Raw genomic sequence first — 6,447 nt, 5'->3', positions numbered from 1 at the left:
GTGGAATCTCCATTACTTCGTGCCCAGAGGTAGGCGACTGTGGTGACCCTGCATACCACTGCATGTTGTAGTATGCTAGTCGTTGATATAACATTCACGAAGTACCAATCCGCAAATATTACATCCCTCAGAGTAGTACAACAGAACATAGCAGGTTCATAACTCATTCATTTATTATTACAAACCATATGTACACATCATCACGGAGTTCCTCCCGGGTCCTGAGAGGAATACTCCTGGGTTCGAGGTGAACCCAACTTAGCTTACAATATAGAAGTCTTAGTAAGTTATACATTTATTCTCATCGAGCAGTTAAGTACTAAGTTTTCGTACTGCTCGGCTACTACTACTATCAGATTAGTGTACGCTTGTTCTCCTCCGGATCCCTCCCCGGTTCCGTAGACGATGATGTAATACACTCCTTCTACACCTCCTGAGAGGTCTGGCTCTTCATAGCAGATTTCTTCTGCTCCTTCCTGGTTGTCGGTGTCCTCCTCAAGATGATTCAGGCAGTCTAAACAGGGGATTTAAGAGTGGTATAAGTACGAGCGTACTCAACAAGTTCATTATAGAAAAGAGGTGTTTAATGCACTAGCTACGATATCAGACCAGAAAGTCTAATACAATGCAGGTTTTGATAATCATTTCTTCAAGAGGTTACTTTTATTTATAAGAACTATGTCCGTCAGCCTTCACCGGTTTACTAGAACTTCATGGAGTTCCTTTCCGGCAGCGTTCGCAGTTCCAAACCCGGAACAGGGAGTGACAGGTCACGATTAATTACACTCTGCAGAGGTGTGTTGCTTTACCCATAAGAGATCTTAACCATGGTGCCAACCGGGCAGCTTTCCCATCCACACTTCCTTTGGTGTGAGGCCCGGTATAAGGTCTTAGCCAATCATATTCCTCCGCTACCTCGCACACCCACCCTTTGTTGCAAACTCCGACCCTGGGTCCTCGCCGATGTTCTTATACCAATTAAGGATGGCCCCCGACCACGACAACAGTTCTGGGCTAACTACCATGAACTCCTTCACCGGGAGATGCAACCCATCATAGACCGCATTACCGTGGGAATTAGAGTGGGATCCCCACCCTCATGTTGCTCCCGCAAGACACAACTGCTACGGTAAGCGCATCTGTTGATGTACGAGAGGTGAAAATACAATTCTCTACTCCGTCCCATTCCAGATCTTATGGTTAACACGAGTTTTACGGCGCAAGAATCACTGGACGACATTTGTTGTTTAATCCTAGATGGATATAAACCCATTGCAATGGAACGTCCACCATGTCAACACATTCCATGGTTCCATTGCCAACCACATAGTCATATTCATAGTTATGAAAGTAGCACTTTTGCTTTTCATGCAGGAGTGATAAGTATAGTACTTTGCAAGTAATTTGGTAAAAATACTCAAATGACATGAGCAAGCGATGAACTTGCCTGAAGACTGCAAAGTGTTGCAGTTCGAAGGTGTGGACTGACCCTTGTCCTCTGTTGCTAAAAAATAGCATCATTGTCCGATAAGGGCAATGGTTAAAGAAGCATTTATGCATGATTCAACTTTTAGGGTTTGTTCCCCCTTCCCGATGCCTTATTATTTCATGTAAGAGGTAATTACTAAGAATGATTTAGGGATACTATGTTTAGGATAAAATACTACTTTGAAATGTTGTCAAGGTGTTTTTAAGTCCAAAAGAATTTTATGGACTCAATTTATCATTAAAAATATAGGGTGTGATTTTCAATGATTAAAATATTAATTTCTTGCATTTAAATATGACTCAATTTTTTATTGTCTCAAAATGTCCATTTCATAATTTTTTATGATAGATAATTTTATTTTGAGTGGTTTACACATTTTTATTTATTTTTCTAGAGCTATATTTATTTTATAGAATTTTGTGAAAGTTTTATTTAAGTGGATATTTATGAAATGTCCAAAATGCCCTCGGGCCCACCTGTCAGGGTGAACCCGAGTGGGTTTGGCTCAACCCCTTCGGCCTGGTCCGGCCCACTCGGTCGCCCTCACTTCTTCTCCTCTCCGCGTCGTTTCGTCGAACCCTAATTCCCCCGAGCTCTGGCGACACGCGGTCGCCGCCGCCGTCGCCGAATTATCCAGGCCGCCTCCGGCCATCGCCGGTGACGAGATGTGTCGCGGATGAACCGCCGCTTGACGGCGCACCCATCTGTCTGCGTCGATATGTGGTTTGCTGTTGTCTCCGCTCGCCCCCAACTCATCTACAACGCGGACACACGGGTCCGCGGCGATTCACCACCCCATGGCGTTCCTGGTGCTATGGCGCCACCGTGAGCTCCGCGTGGTGATCCGGGACGTGGTAGCCTGGCCTGGCTTTGCTTGGTGCCACCGTGCCCTGGCGTGTGCCGCCGTGGCCGCCATGGCCGTGCTTCCTTAATGAGCTTTAAATATGTGTGGTATTATTTTATATACTTGATTATCTATTTAATTAATGAATTATCTCAAATTTGAATTATGTTATATTCAATTGATGTTTGAATTTGAAATTCAAACACAACTTGTTTGAATTCAACCATGCAACTTAAGTTGAGATGCCATGTTCCCCTCTCTTCTCGAAAACCCTAATTGAGTTCATTGAGGTCCAAGTTTATCGCACACTCGGAACCCTAACCCTGTAAGGTGTCGAGAGAGAAACTTGTCCCCCTTCGATGCAGTTTTCTTTTAAAAGCGCGAAATTTCCCCAGATTTTACGATGCAATGCACATCCCTTTCTAAATTGTACCCCTCGATCGTCACTAAACTTGGGACATTACAACCTTTCCCCCTTAAAGAAAACTTCGTCCCGAAGTTGTGGTTGTAATACGTGAACAGTTCTGGGTATGATTTCCTCAGATCTTCTTCTTTTTCCCAGGTGGCTTCTCTCTCAGAATGATGCTTCCATTGTATCTTGCAGTACTTAATAGCTCTCTTCCTGAGTTATTTCCGATTCTCCTCGAGAATCTTGGTTGGCTTCTCTATATAAGTCAGATCTGGCTGAAGATCTAACTCGTCATGGGATACGGGCTCATCTGGGGTCTTTAAACATATTCTGAGTTGCGACACATGAAACACATTGTGTACCTGGGCTAATCTTCCCGGTAGTTTTAATTCAAAGGCTATCCCTTGGTTCTGACTTTGTTATCACCAGAATTTGACCGAGTCAGAGGTGGGCCGCGATCAAGATTGGGCTTGAAGAATATACATGGAAGAAATACGTGAACCGGCCTTATACACGAAGTTTGGGCAGTTTGCCCTTGTATCTGTAAATATAGTAGGATACGTGTCGGTTAGTTAGAGTTTGGCTCGTGCACGGTTGGGATTATTCCCACGTTAGAAAGTCCACGGACTATAAATATGTATCTAGGGTTATTGAGAGAAACAACAATCACGTTCATCACAAACCAATCTTGGCGCATCGCCGACCCCTTGTTTCGAGGGTTTCTTCCGGGTAAGCATCATGCTGCCTAGATCGCATCTTGCGATCTAGGCAGTATCCGTTTATTCGTTGTTCATGCGTTGCTCGTACTGAAGCCTTTTTGATGGCGAGCAACGTAGTTATCATAGATGTGTTAGGGTTAGCATTGTTCTATCGTGCTACATGCTTCCGTCCATGCAACCCTTAGACGTCTAGCCGTCCTTACACCTTTCTTAGGTGTAAGGGCGGCACCTTGCTTGATCATTGTTTAGTAGATCCGATCCGTTATGATTGCTCCTTGATTCCTCAAGGATTAGTTTAATATCTACATAGTTAGGCCTTACAAACGGGTTGAATGATCCAGTAGCGCGCAGGGTGTAGTTTGCTAACCCTAGACAAGATGTTCCGGGGATCAACTTAACGTTGGTTTTTAGGCCTTGTCTAGGGTCGGTTTATTATCACCGTGCGTGGCTGCCAGGCTCAATCACGAGTAGCATGTTCCGATTATGTGGTGAAAACCCTAAATCGTCGTAGGTCGTTTTAGCTACATATTGATCAAGCAGGACCACCATGTGATCGTAGACCTCATACGAACCATGGGTGGATCGGCTCCTTGAGCCGATTCACGGGACAACCTGAGAGCCGATCGAGGCTCGTATTTAATGTTTACGTGTATGCCATGCAGGAAACTTAGCGAAGCAAATCCATCACCTTCCTGATCAGGTATAGATCAGGTGGCACGCCCTTGCACCAGCATCGGGACGTGCGTACCAGGAGCTTTGCGGGCCATCGCTCGGAGAGACCAGGGCCAGCCGCAGCCCTAGGTTGTTCCCGGCTCTTCGTGTTGCCAGCCGTAGCTCGCCGGTGGGTTTCGGACGCCAACACATTCTGGCACGCCCGGTGGGACTGTCTTCGACATCAACTGCAGTGCCATCTACATCTGAGATGGCGGAAGGTACTCCAGTAACATACGAGGATCTGCCCGAGGAGCTCAAGAAGAAGTATGACGACGTCAAAGCTATCCTCGAAGCCGACCTCATCGGCTCTTTCCACAGGACCCGCTCGCACTGCATCAGGTGGAGAGGGTTCACACCTGAAGGCGCGCTCGATGGAGTGGACCTGTCCACCCCTTCAGAAGAACGCACCAGGTCCTTGCGTCAGGAGATCAATTTCATGGTAGCTCATTCGCTACACCGCCATTCTGAGAGCCTGGTGAACACTTTGGAGCGTGTCGCCCTTCGGGTGCTCCATGAAATCTTGAGGCATCAGTACTCTCCGTCAGGACCTGCTCTAGGGACTCACCAAGGAGAGCTGCCACTCCAGAGCCGACCACCGCTGCCGTTCGCACTGGCAGCACCAGAGGTGCCGAGTACACCGGCATTCGTTGTCTACAAGATCGGTGGCGATCCTAGCGACTACCAGTTCTTGTATGAGGCGCCTAAGGAGATCCCTCACGGATACACGTGCACATACGTGCTAGACAACGGTAACTGGGCACTCACGAACCAGGCTGCAACAGCAGGGACTTCCGGAACAGCAGGAGGAGCCTCTGGATCAGATCTTGAGAAGCAGACGTGGCTAGCTAAGTATGCCACTCCGACGAACGTCCAGAGCTCAACTCCTGCAGCTAGCTCAGATCTTGAGAAGCAAGCGTGGCTGGCTAAGTATGCCACGCCCGCAAATCTCCAGAGCTCCACTCCTGCAGCTAGCACTGCGGATCAGATCAGCACGATCTTGAGAGACCAGTTCGGCATGGTGCCGAAAAGGAGGGCAATCGGCTATTCCAAGCCGTACCCCAACGACTACGATTTGATCCCACTACCACCCAAATATCGGCTCCCTGAATTCTCCAAGTTTAGAGGGTCAGATGGCTCCAGCTCTATCGAGCATGTAAGCCGATATTTGGCGCAGGTGGGCACGATCTCAGCTGCAGATGCACTACGCGTGAGGTTCTTTGCACAGTCCCTCACAGGATCGGCTTTTGGGTGGTACACATCACTGCCACCAGACTCGATCCGGACTTGGAAGCAGTTGGAAGAACAGTTCCACATGCAGTATCACTCAGAGGCTTCCGAGGCTGGCATTGCCGATCTAGCACAAGTACGTCAGAAGCGCGGAGAAACAGTGTCAGAGTACATCCAGCGCTTCAGGACCGTTAGGAACCGATGTTATTCGGCTCGTTTGACTGAAAAAGAAGCGGTTGAGTTGGTGGTGGTGGGTCTCGCATCACCTAACAAGGATATGGCTTCCCAAGCAGACTACCCTTCACTGGCGCACATGGTTCAGAAGCTGTCATTATATGAACAACGCCACCCAGAGCTGTACCAGGACAAATTCAAGCGTGCAGTAGTCCTGGTTGAGACAGAGGAAGATGAAGGGTCTGCGGGAGATCAAGAGGTAGCAGTGGCTGAGTGGACTCGGGGGGCAACCCCCGTGTCCTGCAAATGGGTTAAGCCACAAGGTCCGCCCAGAGGGTTTGATTTTGACGTAACTAAAGCTGAGCAAATTTTTGACCTCTTACTTAAGGAGAAGCAGCTGAAGTTACCTGAAGGCCTCAAAATCCCCACGGTACAGGAGCTGAACGGAAAGCCATACTGCAAATGGCATAACACGTTCTCCCATACCACCAACGACTGCAGGGTGTGGCGTCAGCAGATCCAAATGGTGATAGAACAAGGACGTCTAATTTTCAACCAGTACGCCATGAAAGTCGACACACACCCCTTTCCCGCTGTTAACACGGTGGAATACGCTTACCCCGAGGGGTGCCAGCCAGGTTTCTCTTTGAGCATGAACATGGTCGAGCCTGGGCACCACTCTGGTAAGGACAAAGGCGAGGGCAGCCGCTCTCGTAGCAAGGACAAAGAGGAAGCCGCTCCACGCGATCGGCTCCGGCACGATGGCAAACGCTACATCACAGAGGGAGAAGTAAAGAATGTGCGATATCAACGACCTCTCTCTGATCATCTCCTCAACAAATATGTAAGTCAGTACGACCAGCGCCGGCGG

Source organism: Lolium perenne, chromosome 4 (genome assembly GCF_019359855.2).
Source record: "Lolium perenne isolate Kyuss_39 chromosome 4, Kyuss_2.0, whole genome shotgun sequence".
Lineage (NCBI taxonomy): Eukaryota > Viridiplantae > Streptophyta > Magnoliopsida > Poales > Poaceae > Lolium > Lolium perenne.
Note: the sequence above shows the minus strand (reverse complement) of the source record.